The sequence below is a fragment of the Lithobates pipiens genome, unplaced genomic scaffold, assembly GCF_037356315.1.
Source record: "Lithobates pipiens isolate NorthernLeopardFrog02 unplaced genomic scaffold, aLitPip1_a1.2 Scaffold_8, whole genome shotgun sequence".
Taxonomy (NCBI): Eukaryota; Metazoa; Chordata; class Amphibia; order Anura; family Ranidae; genus Lithobates; species Lithobates pipiens.
In genome coordinates, this window is record NW_027507903.1 from 659,175,062 (window position 1) to 659,199,228 (window position 24,167).

Sequence of the window (24,167 nt, forward strand, 5' to 3'; positions counted from 1 at the left end):
TGGTGGGCGCTGGAGCGCCCTGCTGTGAATGATTATATCAAGAATTGTAATTACATGCCATTGTTGAACAGTGGTAGAAAAATTGGGCCTTTGGTGGTTGTGGTGGTGCCACAACACTATAAGTCCTCACAGTTACTCTCGGTGGGCACAGGAACGGGCCCTGCTGTGAAATATTATATCAAGAATTGTAATTACATGCCCCTGTTAAACAGGGGCTGAAAAATTGGGCCTTAGGCACTGCAACCTCTCCCATATACTCTAGTTGTAGTGCAGGAATGAGCCCTGCTGCAAAGCATTGCATCAAAAATTGTAATTACATGCCCCTGTTAAACAGGGGCTGAAAAATTATTCGGTTACATCAGCTTCAGGTGCTTGGTAGCTGTGGGTGATCCATGACTGATTCATCTTTATAAAGGTGAGTCGATCAACCGAGTCGGTAGACAGGCGCACCCTGTGATCGGTAACAAAGCCACCAGCAGCACTGAAGGTGCATTCTGAAAGAACGCTGGATGCAGGACAGGCCAGTAGCTCAATTGCATACTGTGCAAGCTCTGGCCAGTGATCAATCCTCAAGACCCAGTAAGCCAGAGGATTTTCGGTGGGAAAGGTGTTCAAGTCTGACCTTGCCCCTAGGTATTCCTGCACCATGTAAATCAGACGCTGGCGATGGTTGCTGGAATCGATCATACCTTGGGGCTGCTGACTAAAAAGTTGTCTGAACGGATCGGTCAGACGGCCACCTTCTCCACCGCTCCTTCTGACCGATGCCTCAGCAACACGTTGTCCAGGACCAGGAGTTTGTAACCTCCCAGTCTCTGGGAACGCGTTGCACAGACATTTCTGCAAGGCCCCCCGGAGGTGTCTCATCCTCTGCTCCCTCTGCGACGGCAAGATAAGGTCGGCAACTTTACCCTTGTACCGTGGATCAAGGAGAGTAGCCAGCCAGTAATGGTCCCTCTCCTTGATCCGAAGAATACGAGGATCCTTCTGCAGGCTTTGCAGGATCAGGGAGGCCATGCAGCATAGGTTAGCTGAGGCATTCCGTCCGGAGTCCTCTGGGTCACTAAGGACAACATGATCAGCAGCTACCTCCTCCCAGCCACGTACAAGTTCACGGGTTTCTTGGGACTCTAAATCATCCCTACAAGACTGCTGCTGCTGATGCTGGGGGACAGCCTCCACCTCCATGCTGACACAATCATCCTACTCCTCTTGCTCCTCGTCCTCTTCCTGTGTGATGGGTGGGACAGCAGGAACACTGTCTGGATAAAGGGGGCCTTGAGAGGCAAGGAAGTCCTCCTCTTCCTGCCTCAAGTGCCCTGTCCATTATTCCACGCAGCGTATGCTCCAACAGGTGGACAAGAGGTACAGTGTCACTGATGCATGCACTGTCACTGCTCACCATCCTCGTGGTCTCCTCAAACGGTGACAGGACAGTGCATGCATCCCTGATCATGCCCCACTGGCGTGGTGAGAAAAAACCGAGCTCTCCTGACCCTGTCCTGGTGCCGTAGTCACACAGGTACTCATTGATGGCCCTCTGCTGCATGTGCAGCCACTGCAGCATGGCCAACGTTGAGTTCTACCTGGTGGGCATGTCACATATAAGGCGATTCTTGGGCAGGTTCAACTCCTTTTGGAGCTCAGCCAGCCGAGCACTGGCATTAAATGATCGGTGGAAATGCACACAGACTTTCCTGGGCTGCTTCAGGACATCCTGCAAGCTCGGGTACCTGCCCAAGAACCGCTTCACCACCAGGTTAAGGACGTGAGCCACACAGGGCTTAAGCTGGCGTGGCATCAACCACCTCTCGGCCTGCCCCTGCAGAGCTGACAAAATATCTGCCCCAGTGTGGCTCCTGTCCCCCAAACAAACCAGCGCAAGCACGGCATGGCATCGTTTTGCCTGCGTACTTGCGTAGCCCCTTGAACGCCTACGGAGCACCGCTGGTTCCAAGGACAGAGCACTGGAAGAGGCCATGGAGGAAGAAGAAGAGGAGGGGGTGGAGGAGAGAGGTGTGTCACAGCCAGTAGTAGCATTTTGGAGGCGTGGTGGTGGAACAACCTCCAACACTACTGCACCTTGTCCTGCATCCTTCCCAGCTGCCAGAAGAGTGACCCAATGGGCCGTGAAAGACAGGTAACGTCCCTGTCCATGCCTGCTGGACCATGACTCAGCGATAATATGCACCTTACCGCTGACCGCCCTGTCCAGCGAGGTAAGAACATTGCCTTTCACCTGCCGGTAGAGAGCCAGAATCATCTTCTGTGAGAAAAGGTGGCGTTTGGGGACCTGCCACTGAGGAACCGCACATTGTACAAACTCACGGAAGGGGGCCAAGTCTACCAACTGAAAAGGTAGAAGTTGAAGTGCTAGCAATTTAGCCAAGCTATCATTCAACCGCTGGGCATGTGGATGGCTGGGAGTGAACTTCTTTCGACGGTCCAGCAGCTGGGGCAGGGAATTTTGCCTGCTACAATCAGACATGGGTGTACTGCTAGCAGAGTGCCCGGAAGCACTTGGCTGTGACACACCTAATTGTTAAGGTTTTCGGATGGTGAGTCTGACTTAGTGGAAGGGGACCTCTCTTACGGCTCTGGTTCTGGTCTCACTGGAATGGGGACAGGGAGACCGGAGCGCAGCGGGGTAGGAGAGTCCAGCCAGGTGCAGCAGTGGGTGCTGGGTAGATGAGGATCCTCTGGAGCAGGAACTCTCTGTAGCAGGGGAGCAGCTAGGAGAAGGCTGCAGACCGTGGAGTCCGGATGGATGGCTCCTCAGGACGCAAGGTAGCAGATGCAGGAGTAAGCAGGAGCCGGCAGAGGTATCGGGTACAAGCAGGGGTTCGGCAACAGGTAAACAGTCCAAGAAGAGTCAAACAAGCCGGGGTCGGAGCAGGAGAGGTCAACAAGGTCAGACGGAGCCGGGTCAGGTATCAGGTAGGTAGCAGGCAGATAAACAGGTTACTTCAGGCACAAGCTGCAGACGAACAGCACAGAACATCTGCAGCTGTTCCTTTAAAAAGGGCCACTGGCGCCAATAGCGCTAACGCGCACACGTGCGCGGGCACATCCGAACGACGTGCACCCGCTCGCGTTCGGAGACGCGCGTGCCCACGACGACCCGCGGCACGAATGCGCGTGCGCGAACGGAGACCCGATCGTGCAGAACGGACGGATTCCTGACACTAATTCTACACCTTCATTCCTCTCAGTGCAGGTTTCACAGAGGACTGAAGGTCTAGTGGGGTTGGAGATCCCAGCTGATGAGGAGCAAGGAGAGGTCCGCTTTGTTCTTTGGTGTGGGTCTTTGAGGTACGCTTGCCAACGAGCTGCATGGCAGGTCAACATATGTTTGGTCAAGCATGTGGTGCCCAAGCGGCTGATGTTTTGGCCATGCGAGATACGCTTGAGACATATGTTGCAAATAGCAGCGGTGTGATCTGATGCACTCGTCTCAAAAAAGACCCACACCAAAGAACTTTTAGAATAACGCGCAGAGGCAGCTCCCTGCACAGGCGGAGCTCTGTGGTGTGATTCAGTCGGTGTGCTGCCTCTAAGCTGGCCCCCGGAGGGCATCCTGCCTCATTGGACATGTGCCTCCTCCTCCTCTCTCCTTCCAGGCACCCACGTGGAGTCAGTGCCCTCATCATCCCCTCCCTTTTCATCAGCAGCTTGTGGAACATGACTGCCAGATTGCTGTCCTTCTTGAGCATTCCCTCTCTCTCCGCTAATGCTACTGCCTTCCTCTAGCTGAGTATCATAATCAGAGCCTACAAAACACTGGGCATCCTCCTGGAGCATGTACCCAACACTGTGCTCAAAGAGTTCAGGGGATTCCTCAGGAGGACGTGGTGGGTCTAGGGAAGGAGTCACTGATAATGACATTGAGACGAGGGAAGAGGATGCGTTGGCAGCTGCTTTGCTAGTACCCTGAGCCTGGGTGAGAGAGGATGAGGAGGATGAAGAGGGCTTGGTCATCCACTCTACCAAGTCTTCGGTATGATGCGGCTCAACACGTCCAGCTGCCAAAAATAAGGACAAGCATGTCCCATGGCCACGTGCTGATGACGATGCACCGCGTCCACGACCAGCACTGTTGTCTCTAGACACAGAGCCTGCTTGCTCTCTTTTATCGTCTCGTGCCTGTCTGTTTCTCCTTTCAGACATGGTAATGGCATGAAGGGAGATGGGAAAACCAGCAATTGGGTAGTGTATATTGTGCTGGAGGCACACAACACCCACTAACTCCTGCAGATGCCTTTATTATAGAACAACAGGAATTAAAGGGTAGATACCGGTGTATACTGTGCTGTGCTGGAGGCACACAACACCCACTAACTCCTGCAGATGGCAGATGGCTCAATTAGAGAAGAGTAAAATAGGTAATGACAGGTGTATACTGCGCTCAGAGCACAAAAACAACACCCAGAAACTCCTGCAGATGGCTGATAGCTCAATTACAGAAGAGCAATATAGCTATATAGGTGGATAAAGGTGTATACTACTCAGGTCACACAGACAACACCCAGGAACTCCTGCAGATGGCTGTAAGCTCAATCACAGAAGAGAAATATAATTAGCTATATAGGTGGATAATGGTGTATACTTCACTCAGGTCACACAGACAACACCCACAAACTCCTGCAGATGGCTGAAAGCTCAATTACAGAAGAGCAATATAGCTATATAGGTGGATAATGGTGTATACTGCGCTCAGGGCACACAGACAACACCCACAAACTCCTGCAGATGGCTGATATATTAAGACGAGCAACAAAAGTGGGACTTTACATAAAGTGCGTGAGTGCAATGAGATAAAATTTGTTGAGCAATTGGGAAAATGTATTAATTGGTTCATAAAGTTAATCAATATAAATACAGTATACATTCAATATTATCAATTCCATATAAGAATATATTTGGTACAATAAAGTAAAAATAATGAAACAACTATACATAGTAATATGAACACAAGAAAATTTTCCACCGTACACCAAATTCATGTTAATATAAAACCATAGATATAAGGTAGTGCCTGCCTGGCAAATGGCTCGGATATCCAATTGGGAAAAATATTGTTAAAATATATGGTAATTAGACATAATTGAAGATAAACACGACAGTTGATAGCTTTATGCATTTGGTGGCTGAGGTACCACTCATCAGGAGCAAGCGCGTGTCTTCTCTAAAAATAAAAATGGTATAGAAATGGTCTGTTATCAGCAGACTTACGATAAAGGTGGGGCGATGAGAAAAAAACCCCACCCAGAGTACAGTCTTACGTGAAATGGTGAAACATGGTAGTAGCTAGATGTCGGTCACCGCCAGCCCCCTGGAGGCACCATCCCCGGGAGCCGAGGCGGACAAGTCAGCGGTGGTAACCCACAAGGCGACGTCCGGCCGGCACAAACTCACGAGGCAAATCTGCGTGTAAAGTGAAAAATTAAGCGGCCATAAAAAGCAAAAGGTGTCCTAAAAAAATGAGCTGAAGTGATTATGTGAAGAGGAAACAGTGTGTGTGGATTGGGGAAGAAAAAATAAATAGAGAAGCTTTTGATTTTAGAGAAAAGAAAAAGTGCAGACATAAGTAAGATCCCCAAGAGTGAGGGCAAAAGATTGCTGAATATTACAAAAGAGGGACCAAACACCACTATAACACCATAAGTACGGGTTTGAGGGAGTGAAAGAGAGGTGAGGGAGGGGAAAGTTTGAAATGGTGAGCAGCACCTAATAAAATAAGTGATCCTTAAGAGAAAGAAATGTCATCACCCGGTTTAAAGAGTGTCCAGTGTGTTGGGAGCCTCGAGAGCCGGCACAGCCAAAATGACGCCCTTATAGGCGTCCCCACAAAGACCGCCCACCAACGTCACGCTGCACACAGGGGAGGAAAGAAGAAAGGCATGGCTGAACGGGCGCGATAGCGCCCGGACCAATCGGCACAAACCCTGCCCCCAACGCGTGTGAGTGTGGGAAATCACCCGAACGGGCACATCGGCGTCCAAGGGGACACGCATGCCCGGCGTGGGGAGCGTGATGCTGACGCGCTGTGGAGACACATCCACCCCTCCCAAAGAGGGGAGGGGCACCAGACGCGTCACAGCTCCCGAAGTGAAGGAAACCCAAAGACCAGCATGGCGACCGACAATCCACCACCATCAACACCATAAGACCAAAGAAAGTACCTCTTATAATTGTAGCAAAATATTGTCAATTAAGAATTAGTAAAGAAAAAATAAAAATAGTAAAAAATTAATTAACCTCATAAGGATAAACAGCAGGTCAATGCATAGCAGGGGTTCTGTCTGAACATAAAACAAATAGAGCAAACACACATACTTCCATCAATATTCAATAATTAATTGGAGGAAAGAATTTAGGGACTTTTTTGAGAGCAATATAGCTATATAGGTGGATACTGGTCTATACTGCGCTCAGGGCACACAGACAACACCCACAAACTCCTGCAGATGGCTGATAGCTCAATTACAGAAGAGCAATATAGCTATATAGGTGGATAATGGTGTATACTGCGCTCAGGGCACACAGACAACACCCACAAACTCCTGCAGATGGCTGATAGCTCAATTACAGAAGAGCAATATAGCTATATAGGTGGATAATGGTGTATACTGCACTCAGGGCACACAGACAACACCCACAAACTCCTGCAGATGGCTGAAAGCTCAATTACAGAAGAGCAATGTAGCTATATAGGTAGATACAGGTGTATACTGCGCTCAGGGCACACAGACAACACCCACAAACTCCTGCAGATGGCTGATAGCTCATTTACAGAAGAGCAAGAAAGCTAAATACGTGGATGACGGATGGTGTATACTGCGTTGAAGGTACACAGAGAAGACCCACTAACTCCTGCAGACGCCAACACACGCCTGCAGGAGGCTGGCGGCCTTATATAGTGTGGGGCGTGTACTACACAGCCTGAGCTATGATTGGCCACAGGCAATCAGGACTCTCCTCGCTGCCGGCGCTGTGATTGGCCAAGCATGCGGGGTCACAGTGCATGCTTGGCCAAGCATGAGCCAGCAATGCACTGCGATGGCGCAGTGCATTGTGGTCCGTGAGCACCACACGAATTTGGCACGAACGGCCCACAGAGTTCTGGCTTCGCCAAACAGGCGAACAGCCGGTGTTCGAGTCGAACGCAAGCTCATCCCTAGTGTCCACTGGGTTTAGTTGTTAGCAGATCGTTTGTGAGTTTAAGGAGAGCAGTTTCCATGGAATGTTGAGAGTGAAATCCAGACTGAAGAGGATCAAGAAGTTTGTTCTCAGTGAGATGGTCGCTCAGTCAGTTGTTGACCAGACATTCAAGGAGTTTGGTGGAAAAGGGGAGTAAGGAGACAGGGCGTAGGTTGTTAAGACTGGTGGGGTCCAGTGAGGGCTTTTTAAGGAATGGGGGTGACTAGTGCATGCTTCAGAGAGTTGGGGAAGATGCCAGAAGAGAGGGAGAGATTGAAGATGTGAGTTAGAGGGTGTAGAATAGAGCCTTGCAAAGGAACAGGGTCCAGGGGGCAGGTGGTTAGGTGGGTGTTAGAAAAAGTTTAGCAAACTTTGTCTATAGTATCGGCGGGGTTGAATGAGGGAAGTAATGATTGTACCTGTGGACATGGAGTGTTAAGTGGGGAAGGTATCTGTACAACGGAGATCTCCTCACAAATTTATCAGTCTTATTTTTTTTTTTAAGTGATTGGCGATCTCCTGGGCAGTGAGTGAGTTAGTGGGTGGAGGCGGTGGAGGAAGAAGAAGAGAGTTGAAGGTAGAGAAGAGTTGATGTTGACAGGATGATAAGTTGGTAATGAGAGTGATTAAAATAGGTCTGCTTGGCAGAGTGGAGCCAAGTATTGTATTTTTGGAGGGCAGATTTATATCGGTTGAAGTCTTTGTGAGTCTTACACCACAGGCGCTCAAGAGCGTGGTTACATTTTTTGAGTCTTTTGGTGTCATCTGTTTGCAAGGTTGTAGGGGTCGGGCCGGATTCTGTGTGTAGTGAAGGGGAAAGCTTGTCTACGGAGTCTTACAGTGAGATGTTTTAGACAGAAGTGACCAGGTTGGGGCAGGACAGAGGTGAGATTTTGGCATAAAGGTGGTCAGCAGCAGAGAAGAGAAGGGTTAAGGTGGGTTAGGTGACAAATGTTTCTACAGGTAATTGTTAGGTGGTTGGAGGGAGAGGAGGTGGAAGGAGGGAGAGAGCAAAACTAATATGGTGGTGATCAGACAGAGGGAAAGGATTGTTGGAGAGGTTGCACAGGGTGCATAGGTAGGAGAAACCAAGGTCAAGGGTGTTGCCATTGAAGTGAGTAGGAGCCTGTATTCATTGCTTCAGGTCAAAAGAGGAGGCTAGGCTGAGAAGTTTGGAAGTAGCAAGAGTGTTAGTATTAACAGGGATTTTGAAGTCACCGAGAGTGATTGTGGGAATTTCAGAAGAGTGAAAGTAGAATAGCGATGCGAAAAAGTCATCAAGCAAGTTGAATGGTGATACATTGCATTAGTGAATGGGAGGTGCAGGTGTCTGTGATGATAGATCAGTGTGGGATCAGTGAATAGGAGGTGCAGGTGTATGTAAATGATAGATCAGTGTTGGGGGGTATCACAGACACGGATAATGAAGGCACAGGGACAAGGAAGGTGAGATGATTCAAGAGGTATCACCGTCCATTTTTAATTCCTAGAATTTGTCCAGCATGCTACATGCAACACGAAACCAAAGTTCTCCATTCTGGGCAGCAACTGAAATGACACCCTAATATCTAAGCTGTTACCACTCACGGCTTACAGGTGTGTGGGGCACCTTGCTCCTGACACCTCTGGTCAGTACACTCGGCTCTCCAGCAGACTGGTTCACATCTTATCATAGCTCCCAACTGTCCCGGATTTCGAGGGACTGTCCCTGATTTGGAGCAATGTCCCTCTGTCCCTCATTCCTCCTCCCTTCTCCCTCATTTCGGTCTGATCTATATAGATGTATATAAAATTCACTACTTATCTATCAAAAAGTGATTCCCAGCGCTAAACCTTTCATCTGATTTTTAAATTGCTGAATTTGTAAATTCCAAAAGCCGATATAAAGGGATAGTAGTGGCAAAAAAAGCACTTGTGGGTTTAACCAAATTTCGTTTTTTTGTACAATTCTCCTTTAAGGGGGCGTGTCCTATACTTTTGCTGATAGGTGTTCTCTTACTCATCTCAAAAAGTTGGGAGGTGTGTGTTATCACAGACCACACCCACCGCTCTCCCCAGCAGTTACAGGTTAGACATGCCGGGCAATGTGACTTGGAGAGAGAACACACACTCACTGGGGGGGATTTACTAAGAGGAAGGCACTGCACAAGTTCATACATTAATTAACTGGCTCTTCTCCGGTTCTTCTCTGCGCTCTCCGGCCTCTTCTCCCGCTCTCCAATTCTTCTCCGCTCTCTCCGGCCTCTTCTCCCGCTCTCTTCTTCGGGGCTCCTCCGCTATCTTCATCCAGCTCTTTTACTAGCAGTGGCTCGGTCTTCTGCATACTTCTTCCATCTTCTCTTCTTCCGACGCTCTCTCCCGCTGTAATACCGGGTGCAAGGTGCGCAACGAGTTATATAGACATGGGGCAGGGTCACCGGGTGATCTCACACGGTGACCCCGCCCCTTATGACGTAACAGTCCCTTCTTGCCCCGGGACTTGACATCATAAGGGGCAGGGTCACTGGGTGACATCACCTGGTGACCCCGCCCCATGCCAATATAACTGGTCACGCACCTCGCACACGGTATTACAGCGGGAGAGAGCGTTGTGTCAACATCGGAAGAAGAGAAGAGGGAAGGAGGATGCAGAAGACTGGGCCACTGCTAGTAAGGGTTGGTTGACACTATTGCGATGCGAGAACCCTGCGAATCAACTGTGGGTTCCCGCATCGCACCCAACATGCACGGCAGTTCACACTGCCTTATGCGAACTGCTGAGGAGTGTCATTATATGTTAACGACACCCCCATTTCAGCTCGCATATCACACTGTGAACTGACAGTTCGGACATGAATCAGATTGCATATGTGTGAACACACATGCAATCCGATTCTGGTCCGAGCAGAAAAAAGGGTCCTGTGTGGCTGACATTGCACCACACAAACATTGCATGCAATGTGAACAGCAGTGTGCTGCAAATTACATGCGATGTCTGCCATCGCAATAGTGTGAACCGGCCCTAAAAGAGCTGGAAGAAGAACCGGAGAGTGGAAAAAGAGGCCGGAGAGTGCAGAGAGGAACCAGAGAGTGCGAAGGAGTCAGAAGACCCCCGAAGTCGGAAGAAGACCCCTGGAGCTGCCTAATAAATTACTGTCTAGTGTGTTTTTTTATTGACATTTTTTTCCCCAGGTAAATGGGTAGGTTTTTGATATACCCCATACTCATTCACATGGGGTGGGGGGCCCATGATCTGGGGGCCCTCCCAGATTCCAATAAGCCCCCCGCCCGTAGACCCCGACAACCAACGGCCAGGGTTGTTGGGAAGAGGCCTTTGTCCTCATCAACATGGGGACAATGTACTTTGGGGTGGGGGGCCGCAGGGCGCCCCCCTTCCCCAAAGCACCCACCCCCCCATGTTTAGGTCATGTGGCCTGGTACAGTTCAGGAGGGGCTGCGTGCTTGGATAAGGGTCTGGTGTGCATTTTGTGGGACCCCCATGCTGTTTTTTCGGGGTACGGGTTCCCATTAAAATCCATACTAGACCTAAGGGCCTGGTATGCCCCTGGAGGGGAACCCATGCCGGTTTTATTACAGAAGGGACATTGTCGCTTCTTTCTTGCGCTCGCTGCAATAGGAAAATGTGACATTTTCCTATTGCAGCCAGCGCGAGATGTACAGTGCCCCGTTCCCGAGAACCAGCATGATGGGATTATGTTGGAAACACATTCTCGTGGTCAGGTACTGTATGTTTTTTTTTTTTTTTTTTTAGCAGATACCTTAGGTAATAAAATTAAGGTTGTTGCAACTTTTTATCCTGTGCGGTATTTGTGCAACAATTTTCAAAGGCTCTTTTTGGAAAAAAAACTGTTTCATGAATGAAATAATAACAAAACAGTAAAGTTAGCCCAATTTTTTATTTTTTTTGTATAATGTGAAAGATAATGTTACACTGAGTAAATAGATACCCAACACGTCACGCTTTAAAATCACAAACACTCATGGAATGGCGTTAAAAAAATCCCCCACGCAAAAAAAATAAACCAAAGTAAAAAAACTTGTTTTCCAAAGACATAACAAACAAAATACAAAGAGAAAATACATGTTACAAACTTCATAAGGACACCCAAAATGTCCTCTCTTTCCCCACCACACACACACACACACACACACACTTGCCTCTTTTTTAGGGCAAGGTAAAGAATGCTATCTGCAAGCTTTATATAACATAGGTTTGTGTGCTAATGAAGCAATTGAAAAAACATACACAGTCCATGAAACACACAAAATGCAAGTACACCCAAAGTAGAGAAATTCAAAGTGGGTACACCTGTTAGGCCCCTTTCACACTCAGTGGCGTCATAAGGGGGGCCAGAGGGGGCCATGCCCCCCCAACATTATACTGTGCAAGGATCTCATTCCTGTGCCCTGTGCAGCATAAGGAGGGAGGGATCCTGGAAGCACCTGCTCAGTATTATCCAATCATGCTGTGCCTGTGCTACAGCCCCTCCCACTTCCCCTGCCGCCTTGTTTTCATTTCAGGCATCTGCAGAGGAAGAAGAAGCCACACCCCTCAGCTTTCTAACTCCCATGTGACTCTTTTTATGTACACTTTAAGGAGGCGAGAAGAAGGTCGCGTAGAAGGCAGCTTGCAGAGTGATAAGTGTGTGGTTTAGTGCAGGCAGTGTTCTCCAGAGGAGGACAGGACGAGGGGAAAACACGCTCTTATAAGTTATGTATGTTGTAATTACCAGGCTGTTAGATCCTCAGCATCAGAGGGACAGAACACAGACCTCATGCATTGATTTATATCAGCAAAAATCATGTTTATTACAGGGACTTCTTTGACAGGGAGAAAAGAATCCATGAGATCTGTGTGTTCTGTCCCTTTCCTGTCTCCTACCAGCTCCATCTTTAACCCTTTTGGTTCCTGCATACTACTTTTGCCCTCTGAAGAGCAATCTACATTTAGATTGCTCTTTAGAAAACATTCTGCATGTGGTGAGTAGGTGTTGTATTACCTCTTCCCTGCCTGCTTTATCTCCTTGAACCCCACACTAGTGCACCACAACTGTGTGCATTGCAGAGCAGCCATATTCATTTAAAAGGGTTGTGTTCAGTGGTTGGTAGCAGCTGGCAAAAGCCAAATGTTTCTACCATGACATAAAACGTCAAACGTCCTCTGGGACTGTGACATCATAACGGGCAAGGACATCACCCGGTGATGTCCCTATATAAGTCGCCGCAAGCCGCGTTTCTGTCATTGTGGCCAGAGACAGCGACGAGTCAACAGCTCAAGAAGACAAGACGAGAAGAAGAGAAGAACAGAAGGCAGCGAAGACAGCGGCGATAGAAGACCGGCCACCGTTTGTAAAAGAGCTGGAAGAAGGAGCGGACGCCTGGCAAGAAGAACCAAAGAGGGGGACAAGACCCCCAAAGTCGGAAGAAGAGGGCGGCGACAAAGAAGAAAGCCGGGCTCCTCTGCTAGTAAAAGAGCTAGCAGAAGATAGCGGAGGAGTCCGGCGAGAAGACCCCCAAGACTGAAGAAGACCCCCGGAGCTGTGCAATAAACTATTTTTAACCCTTGTGTGTTGTGTTTTTTTTACATTTTTTTCGCAGGTGAATGGGTAGGGGTACATTGTACCCCATACTCATTCACATAGGGTGGGGGGGCCGGGATCCGGGGGCCCCCTTATTAAAGGGGGCTCACGGATTCCGATAAGCCCCCCACCAGCAGACCCCGACAAGCAACGGCCAGGGTTGTCGGGAAGGGGCCCTTGTCCTAATCAATATGGGGACAAGGTGCTTTGGGGTGGGGGGGCCGCGCGGCCCCCCCTTCCCCAAAGCACCCCCCATGTTGAGGGCATGCGGCCTGGTACGGCTCAGGAGGGGGGTGCTTGCTCGTCCCCACCCCCTTTCCTGACCGGCCGGGTTGCGTGCTCGGATAAGGGTCTGATATGGACCTGGGGGGGACCCCCATGCCGTTTTTTCGGTGTAGGGCTTCCCCTTTAAGTCCATACCAGGTGACGGGGCCAGCGACGCTTCATTCGCTGGACCCGGCTAGCTGGACCCGGGCTCAAAATGAATGGACTTTCCTCCGTGTGTGTGGACAAGTCCGTTCATTTCAAAAATACGGCGGATAATCCGGCCGACTATGTCCGCCGGACCCAGTCTGCCGGAAAAGTCCCGTGTGTGGGCAGGTCCGCTCGTTCAGACAGTCCGGTGGACTTTACGGCGGTTTGTCCGCCAGACTAAGTCCGCCGGATAGTCTGATCGTGTGTACGCGGCATAAGTGTCAAAGTCAAATTTCCTAAAGAACTTGCTTACTTTGATTGCATCCAGAGAATAGCCATTTGCAACTGGATGATCACTCATCTCAGCCTCTGCCAAAGACGTTGTAGAACACATAGGAAAACTAAGCTTGAAACGCTTGTAGGATACTGGATCTTTCAGCCAGCTTGGCGATATCCACAAGACCGGATTCTTTCGGTTACTTCAGCCCTTCCAGGCTCTTGCTAAGAAACCCAACGCACGTGGTGTTCTTCTGAAGAGCCCTCCCCTGGAATGCTTGAAGTCACTGGGTCTCTCCCGAACTGGAGACAGCACCCAACCACCTCAGAATACTTCTCTTAGTTTCCTTTCCTCAGGCTAGCCAGCCCCGAGACATCAAAGTCGGGTGGATCCGCACCCCAAACCATAGCCTTCCTGGGGGCTGGTAAGGAGGACCAGGACCATGAAGTCAATACATCATTCTGGACCGGAACCCCGAACCACGTGACGTCCGCACCTCAAGTACCCTCTCCCAGAAAGCACAGCGAGGGCGCCACTCCCACTAGGCGGGCTCAGAGAGAGAGTAACTTAAGCACCTAACCAGACCATAGTTTCATGCCTGCCAGAAGAGACAGTGCCCCCTGTGGTCAGGCTGAACATCTCACGGTCCAGTCAGACTGATGCTGAAGTCTAATTTAGACAATTGTACCCAAACCAAACTGCAGTTTAGGCGAAACTTTAACTTTGGAAAAACCCCATAGTGCGTGCTCTTCAGGGGTCACCGTTACATAAATATATATGCCACCAATGTAAGGGCTAATTTACATTTGCAGTAATGCCCTGTACACTCCGTCGGAAATTCCAACAGAAAAAGTAGGATCGGATTATATTGTCGGAAAATCCAATCGTGTGTGGGCTCTATCTGACTTTTTCCGTCGGAAATTACGACGGAAAAAATTTGAGAGCAGGATCTAAAATTTTACGACAAAAAAAATGTGATCAGACTTTTTCCGATTGTTTGTAGAGAATTTCGACGGACAAAGGTTCGTAGTTCCGCCGTACGCCACCATGTTCTGAACGATTTTCCGATAACTTTGTCCAACCGTGTGTATGCAACACCAGTTTCGAACAAAATCCGTTGGAAAATATCCAACAGATTTTGTGGTCGGACTGTCCGACCGTGTGTACAGGGCATAAGGGGGCAAAAAACTAGGAATTTGAGCCATGATTTTATTGTCACCTGAACCACTGGCCATGATCCCTGCAGAGCCTGGACCAGCTCTGTGACACAGTGGCATAGCGTGGGGGGCACGAGGGGGGGCCCCCGGGCGCAACATTTGGGGGGCTCAATCCTGCACCAGTATGTGTCACCCTCACTCTATACATCTAAATTCTATTTTCTGTGACCCGCGCTCTGGCCAGCCCCTGGCGCCCTGTGGTTGGGTGAAAGGGGTCATGTGCAAAAAGTGGGGCTGGCCTGTCCTCAATCGCAGGGAAGCGGGGCTGGCCTTCGCTGTGGCCGCCGTCTTCTCCTGCTCCTCCTCTTCGGCCCGGGTCACCAATCATGTCCCCATCGTGTCCTCCTCTCCATGCGGGTCACCGATCATGTTCCCGTTGGGACAGACAGTCTGGAACAAAAAAAGTTAAGAGACTCACTGGTCTGGGGAGAGGGAGTAGCTAGAAAGTTAGTGTATAGTCAGTGTAATGTATAGTGTATTGTGTGTAGTGTATTGGTCTGTGGGTAGAGTATTGTGTAGCAGTCAGTATGTAGTGTATTGAGGTGTGGTCTGTGGATATTGTATTGTGTAGTGGTCAGTATAGCAATCAGGTAGGTTAGTGTGGTGTTTAGTGGTCAGTGTGTAGTGGTCAGTTTGGTGTGTAGTGTAGTGCTCAGTGTGTGGTCAGTGTGTGGTCAGTGGTGTGTAGTGTAGTGTGGTCAGTGTGTAGTGTGGTGTGGTCAGTGTGTGGTGGTCAGCGTGTGATGGTCAGTGTGTAGTGTGGTCAGTGTGTGGTGTAGTGTAGTGGTCAGTGTGTAGTGTAGTGGTCAGTGTGTGGTGTGTAGTGGTCGATGTGTAGTGGTTAGTGTGTGTAGTGTAGTGGTCAGTGTGTAGTGTAGTGTGGTCAGTGTGTGTAGTGTAGTGGTCAGTGTGTAATGGTCAGTGTGCAGTGTAGTGGTTAGTGGTGTGTAGTGGTCAGTATAGGAATCAGGTAGGTTAGTTTGGTGTGAAGCTTATTACTGGATGGAGTTGGGGTTGCCACCTCATCCCTTTAAACCTGAACACATATGAAGTACATGGGTTCTAAGGCTGATTTAATGTAGATAAGACACCAAGTGAGTTTAATTACCACCTTAATCAGCCACAGAACCCGTGTAATTAATATGTGTTTGGTTCTAAAGGGATGAGGTTGCCACCATAGTTGGAAGCCTCTGTGGAGTTAGGACTGCAGAAAATGGGGTGCCTTGATGGGGCTCTGTAGCTTATGCATGTATTTGCAAATGTATGCTGACTAAACCCTTGTTTTTTTAAAGCACACTGTTGGGCAGAATAATTTAATTAGTTAGCAGGCTGGTCAGTAAGTTGATCTGGGAATGTCTTTAGTCTTGTTTTGCATGCGTTGCCCTTCCATGTGCTCCTTGCTGCAAAGGCCAGTTATAGGCGAGGACAGGGGCCATTGGTTTGTACTGAAATCTGAAAAGCACAATACTTGAACTTTCAAATATTTTTTTTAAATTTATATTATTCTTGAAACATATGGGTATAGAAATGCATTTTATAGTTGCCCCCCCTACTTTTGTGCCTGCCCCCCTCCCCGTAAATATGAAAGCTGGAGACGCCACTGTCCTTAAGTGGTTAATAAACGCACTGCAGATAGATCTCATGGTACCATGATCCAGTGCAGGCAAACACACTGCACTTGTGACCTGCGTTTGGGGGGGGGGGGGTTAACTTAACATTGGCACCTGCTGCCGATCACAACTGCAGTGTATTCTGATTGTCATTCTGGAAACACGCATGGAACTAGGGTTGCCACCTCATCCCTTTAAACTCAAACACATATGAAGTACACGGGTTTTGAGGCTAATTTAATTCAGAGAAGATACCAAGTAAGTTTAATTACCACCTTAATCAGCCACAGAACCTGTGTAATTAATATGTGTTTGGGCTTAAAGGGATGAGGTGGCAACCCTACATGGGATGCTGGCTTCCTGCACTGCATTGTGGTGTGAGGGAGCCCTCAGGCTTTCAAGGGACATACATAGGGTTGCCACCTCATCCCTTTAAACCCGAACACATATTAAATACACAGGTTCTGTGGCTGATTAAAGTGGTAATTTAACTCTCTTGGGGCCTTATCTGCATTCAATTAGCCTCAGAGCCCATGTAATTCATATGTGTTCGGGTTTAAAGGGATGAGGTGGCAACTCTAGACATACATGACCCAACTGATGTCCTGATCTCTGTAGTAGAGGGTCTGGCAGGGAGCCTAGAAAAGTCTTGTTCAGGATTTACACATCTCCCAGGCTCCTTTCTGCCCCCTGATCCTCTGTACACTCCAGGTTTTGCTCTCTCCCTTTTGGGCAGGTTAGGGTCACCTGGGACACCCGGGCAGATCTCTGTAGTCTGGGGAGCAGACAGGAGGGATCTGCTGGAGCTGAGGTTGGTGATCCTGGGAAGATGACGAGTGTTAGGACTGCTATTGTGTAGTTAGTGATGGGACACGGCTAAGGGTTTGGTTGGAACTGGTCATTTCTGGAGATCTGTACACCATCTGTATATAACCTGGAAATATTTCCAATAGATGGACCACTGCTGGTCAGGAGATGCTGGACTGTTCTTTTTTTAATTTTGAATTTTGAATGGTGGATGGTGGTGATGGATGGTGAATGGTGGTGGGGATTTAGTGGCAATATAACATGCTTGATAGGTAAATAATACATCGTATTGAGGTCTACACTTCAGACCAACAAGAGGGACAACTGAGAAGGAGATGGGAACAGAGGGACTTGGTTCCATAGAAGGACAAACCCTCCAAATAAAGGACAGTTGGGAACTATCCATAACATGTATGTCCAGCCAAAACAAATTTTTCCTAGTTCTGGATGGAGTTAGGGTTGCCACCTCCATCCCTTTAACCCTGAACACATATGAATTACATGGGCTCTGAGGCTAATTTAATGCAGATAACTCACCAAGTGAGTTTAATTACCACCTTAATCAGCCACAGAACCCGTGTAATTCATATGTGTTTGGGTTTAAAGGGCTGAGGTGGCAACCCTAGATGGAGTGGGGAAGGATTACATCCTCTGTCACCTTTTTACTGATATTTGGGACCCCATTGGAAGTTTCCTCTCACTTCCTGTCTTGGTGGCAACATTTTACCAGACAGGAAGTGAGAGGAAGTCTTTGGCAGCAACACAGACAGAAAACAAATAGGTTTTTCTATAATAGTGTTATAAACAGTGTCCCTGTTGGAGATTTTACTTCTTCCTGTTGGAGAAACTGTTGTCAGCTGGACAGGAAGTGAGGGGAAATCTGCTGGTAAACGGACGTTTTGGAGCAGTTGGGCTTTTTTTTTTTCATCTGCTCCTGAACTCTCCTCTGTTATCATATCAATACATGTACACAGGGTTGTTTTATAGGCAGTTGCGTTTAGAGGCTTTTTTTGGAACCCCCCCCCCCCCCCAAAAAAAAAAATGCGTTCAGAAGCTGAGTTTAGAGACATTTCAAACGCCAAACATGTCTACCCGTGTTTAGGTGCATTTTCCTCTAGTAGCGTTTTTAAAGGGAAACAATTTATTGCTTTTGAGCCTGAAAAAATGCTAAAAAACGCACCAAAAACTCAATTATCAATGCAGGTAAGCTTGATATACCATGTGATGTTCCCCCTCATCAGCCAATTATGCTGTACAATACACAACTTGCATTACTTGACGCCGAAGTTGAATAGGAATTTCACTCACCCGTAAACCATTGAGAATTTAACCTGATGACCCCCCCACATTGAGCTTGAGACCCCAATGTCTGGCTGTTTGCATTTCTAGATGGGGTCTAACTAGAACTAGACAGGGTCTAACCTTTTCCAAGAGAACGTCAAAGGTGGCGATTGACATGCGTGTAAAATTTAAAACATTTCTCTGGCTAATTACGCAGCTGAACATACATCTTAGAAGAGTATCCTGTGGACATGCGTTGAGCCATCAATGGATGTGTCCAGTAGCGATGAGCTCTGGTCCTCTCGCGCAATCTTCTACGTCTTTTTGGAGCCCCAGCAAAAGCAACATCGGGAGCATTTCCTCACACATGTCCATCATGGGATCCATATTAACAACCCAACCAAAAAAATAACAGCTACAAGCACACGGCTTTCCCAGCTGCTCCTCACACTGTTCTCTCACAGAATGGCTGAAATAGTTAAATTCTTGTTTTTAGTGCTTTCTAATCATTTGGGAGGGTCTCCTGAGGTTATCTTTTAGTAAACGCGGCTAAACGTGGCTTGTAAATGCTGCTAAACGCGTTTTTAAACGTGGATTACTAACTGTGATGTTCCAGCGTTCAGGAGAGGTTGAGAAACGCCCCGTGTACATGAAGCCTAAGGGAGCCCTAAGCCGCGTACACACGTAGCCGTCTGTCCGACGTACTTAGTCTGGCGGACGTCCGCCAAACTGTCCGTCGGAATTTTCAAATGGGCTACTTGCCCACACACGGCACTTTTTCAGCGGACTAATACGGCGTACTAAGTCCGTAGTACTTTTGAAATGAACAGACTCGCCCACACACGCGGAGGAAAGTCCGCTTATTTCAAGCGCGTCTCCAGGTAGGCGGGGCCCGCGAAGGAGACGTCGCTGGCCCCGCCGCCTGGTATGGACTTAAAGGGGAACCCCCAACGCCAAAAAAAATCGGTGTGGGGGTCCCCCCCAAGTCCACAACAGACCCTTGTCTGAGCACGCTACCCTCCTTAGCCGTACCAGGCCGCGTGCCCTCAACATGGGGGGGTGCCTTGGGGAAGGGGGGGCCGCGCGGCCCCCCCACCCCAAAGCACCTTGTCCCCATGTTGATGAGGACAAGGGCCTCTTCCCGACAACCCTGGCCGTTGGTTGTCGGGGTCTACGGGCGGGGGGCTTATCGGAATCCGGGAGCCCCCTTTAATAATGGGGCCCCCGGATAACGGCCCCCCACCCTATGTGAATGAGTATGGAGTACAATGTACCCCTACCCATTCACCTGTAAAATAAAAGTACAAAAAAAAAACACAGCACACGAGATAAAATACTTATTGCACAGCTCCGGGGGTCTTCCGTCTTCGGGGGTCTTCTCGCCGGACTCCTCCGCTATCTTGTTGTAGCTCTTTTGCTAGCGGAGGAGTCCGGCTTTCTTCCTCGCCGCCGGCCTCTTCTCCCGACTTCGGGGGTCTTGTCCCCCTCTTCGCTTCTTCTGCCGGGCCACCGCGCCTTCTTTTAGCTCTTTTACAGGCGGTGGCCCGGTCTTCTGTCGCCTCCTCCTCCTTCTCCTTCTCCTCCTCCTTCTTCTCCTCCTCCTTCTCCTCCTCCTCCTTCTCCTCCTCCTTCTTCTCCTTCTCCTTCTCCTTCTCCTTCTCCTTCTCCTTCTCCTTCTCCTTCTCCTTCTCCTTCTCCTTCTCCTTCTCCTTCTCCTTCTCCTTCTCCTTCTCCTTCTCCTTCTCCTTCTCCTTCTCCTTCTCCTTCTCCTTCTCCTTCTCCTTCTCCTTCTCCTTCTCCTTCTCCTTCTCCTTCTCCTTCTCCTTCTCCTTCTCCTTCTCCTTCTCCTTCTCCTTCTCCTTCTCCTTCTCCTTCTCCTTCTCCTTCTCCTTCTCCTTCTCCTTCTCCTTCTCCTTCTCCTTCTCCTTCTCCTTCTCCTTCTCCTTCTCCTTCTCCTTCTCCTTCTCCTTCTCCTTCTCCTTCTCCTTCTCCTTCTCCTTCTCCTTCTCCTTCTCCTTCTCCTTCTCCTTCTCCTTCTCCTTCTCCTTCTCCTTCTCCTTCTCCTTCTCCTTCTCCTTCTCCTTCTCCTTCTCCTTCTCCTTCTCCTTCTCCTTCTCCTTCTCCTTCTCCTTCTCCTTCTCCTTCTCCTTCTCCTTCTCCTTCTCCTTCTCCTTCTCCTTCTCCTTCTCCTTCTCCTTCTCCTTCTCCTTCTCCTTCTCCTTCTCCTTCTCCTTCTCCTTCTCCTTCTCCTTCTCCTTCTCCTTCTCCTTCTCCTTCTCCTTCTCCTTCTCCTTCTCCTTCTCCTTCTCCTTCTCCTTCTCCTTCTCCTTGTCCTTGTCCTTGTCCTTGTCCTTGTCCTTGTCCTTGTCCTTGTCCTTGTCCTTGTCCTTGTCCTTGTCCTTCTCCTCTCCGGGCGGGAAAAGTCCGCTCATTTCAAAAGTACGGCGGACTGGCATACACACGGCCGGATTGTCCGCCGAAATGCGAGTACGGCGGGCAGATTGTTGTGCAAACCGAAATTCTAAGTCCGCCGTACTGTCGGGTCAAAAAAGTATGCCGGAGGCTACACACGGGGATTGTTTGGCAGACTTGAGTTTGCCGGACTTTTCCACCGGATTGTTTGATCGTGTGTACGCGGCACTAGACAGCAGTAAAACTTGGATAAAGTCTTATTCCCCTAGAGATCATACAGACAATGTGTTTATTTTGTATTAGAAAGGCCCTTTTTGGTATATTAAGGTGCTGGTATCCAACATAGTCCCATATAAGTAATCTGTGTTTTTGGTGGGGTGTATGCCTCTGGCTGCAGATGTCCTTGTTCTGTTTCGGTTGTCTGTGCGACTTTGCTACCATTCAAGAATTTGCTTTTCTATGGTTTAATTTCTAGCCTTGCGTATTATTGTGCAGGGTTCAGCCTTCCACTCCGGCCCCCGGGGTGTGTGCCTTCACAGCTGATTGAAGTCAACAATTATTTGGCAGTCTCTACTTTAAGACTGATGGTTTTAAGTGTTGTGGCTTGATCTAGGGTAATATTGCTAGATAAGTTAAATGATGCCGCGTACACACAATCGGAATTCTCATCGGAAAAAGCTCTGATGGCTTTCCCATCGGATATTCGATGGAATTCCACTCAAGCTGTCTTGCCTACACACGGTCACACCAAATTCCGACCGCCAAAAACGCTGTAACGTACAACACGACTAGAAAAAGGAAGTTCAATACCCAGTAGCCAATAGTTTCCATCTCGTAGTTGAATCTGAGCATGCAAGAGTTTTTGTGCTTCGGAATTGCATACACGCAATATGAATTTCCAAATGTTTTTTCATCGGGAAAATTGAGACCATGCTATCAAATTTTTGGTGGCGGGAATTCGGCCAGCTAAATTCCAATGGAGCGTACACACGGTTGCATTTTCCGATGAAAAGCTCTCATTGGTCTTTTGCTGGCCGAAATTCCGATTGTGTGTACGCAGCATGAGTGTACTATGATGGTGATTTTGATTATCCCTATCAGGCATCTGTTATTGTGTGCTTTGGAACTACAGAATTTTTATAAGTATTTTTCTACTTTTTAGACCTCTTTGCTAATACTGTCTCCATTGATTATATCTGTGCTGTGTAATCGCATGGTATCTGATGTTAACCAGTTGCCGACCGCCGCACGCCGATGTACGTCGGTACAATGGCACGGGCAGGCATAAGGACATACATGTACGTCCCTTGCCTCCCGCGGGTCGGGGGCCCGATCGGGCCCCCGCCCGGTGCCTGCGGCGGTCGGTATTCGTTCGGGAGCGATCCCGGACGAGGGGATGGCCATTCATTCATGGCCACCCCCTCGCGATCGCTCCCGACGAATAGAAATCCCCGGTGACATCACTTCCTCTCCTGTAATGTAAACACAGGAGAGGAAGTGATGTATTCTCTCCTCCGTGTCGGTATTTTTCGTTCCGACACGGAGGAGAGCGGATCAGTAAGTTGCACCAACACTCTACACACACAGTAGAACATGCCAGGCACACTCACACCCCCCCTTTACCCCCCGATCACCCCCCCAATTACCCCTGCCCCCCAGTCACAGTGACACCAATGTCATTTTTTTTTTTTTTTTTTTTGCATTGGTGTCATTTGTGACTGTAATAACTGTTAGGGCAGTTAGAGTTAGCCCCCTTTAGTTCTAATGTACCCCCCTAACCCCCCCAATAAAGGTTTAACCCCCTGATCACCCGGCGGGTGTCATTTGTGACTAATAACTGTTAGGGCAGTTAGGGTTAGCCCCCTTTAGTTCTAAGGTACCCCCCTAACCCCTCCAATAAAGGTTTAACCCCGTGATCACCCCCCGTCGCCAGTGTCACTAAGGCTGGGTTCACATTGCAGCGGTTTATGAGAACGGATGTGATTCGCACCGCACTGCAGTGCAAATCACATCCGATCTCTGTGCGATTCGAGTTCAGCCATTCGCCGCACCCGCCGCACCCGCCACAAATTCGCACGGGACCCTTTTTTTGGCCCGCAGCAGAATCGGATCGCATGGGTGTTCACACCATGCGATCCGAGTTTGCAGATCGCACTGCGATATGCGAACTGATCTGGGGGTGTCAGTAACATTTCACTGACACTCCCAGCAGTTCGCATAGGGCAGTGTGAACTGCCGCCGGGAGGCATGCGATGCGGGAACCCGCCGCGCATTCGTGGCGTTCCCGCATCGCTCCAGTGTGAACCCAGCCTAATAAGCGATCGTTTTTCTGATCGCTGTATTAGTGTCACAGGTGACGCTAGTTAGGCAGGTAGGTATTTAGGTTCGCTGCAGCTTTTTATAGCGCCAGGGACCCCCATATACTACCGCATAAAGCCCCCTAATTGCCCCCTAGTTAACCCTTTCACCAGTGATCACCATATAACTGTTACAGGTGACGCTGGTTGGTTAGTTATTTTTTTATAGTTTCAGGGCACCCGCCATTTATTACCTAGTCTCACTAGTGTACCCCTAAATTTAGGGGTGTCTACTTTCCAAAATGGGGTCATTTGGGGGGGTTTGTGCCATCTTGGCATTTTATGGCCTTCAAAACTGTAACGCCCTTAGCCTGAAGGCGGTGCTTGGTTTTCGGGGCCCCGTACGCGGCTAGGCTCCCAAAAAGTCCCACATATGTGGTATCCCCATACTCAGGAGAAGCAGCAGAATTTATTTTGGGGTGTCATTTCACATATGCCCATGGCATGCGTGAGCAATATATCATTTAGTGACAACTTTGTGAAAAAAAAAAAAAAAAAAAAAAGTTTGTAATTTTCCCGCAACTTGTGGCAAAATATAAAATATTCCATGAACTCAACATGCCTCTCAGCAAATAGCTTGGGGTGTCTACTTTCTAAAATGGGGTCATTTGTGGGGGTTTTGTGCCATCTTGGCATTTTATGGCCTTCAAAACTGTAATAGGTAGTGAGAAGTGAACTCAAAAATTTACGCCCTTAGAAAGCCTGAAGGCGGTGCTTGGTTTTCGGGGCCCCGTACGCGGCTAGGCTCCCAAAAAGTCCCACATATGTGGTATCCCCATACTCAGGAGAAGCAGCAGAATTTATTTTGGGGTGTCATTTCACATACGCCCATAGCATGTGTGAGCAATATATCATTAAGGCTGGGTTCACACCGCTGCGGGGGGAGAACCGGATGTGATTCGCACAGCAAATCACATCCGATCTCCGTAGCACTGCGAGTTCAGCCATACAGATAGTATGGCTGAACTCGCAGCTGTCCCGCAGCAAACTCGCACAGGACCCTTTTTTGGGTC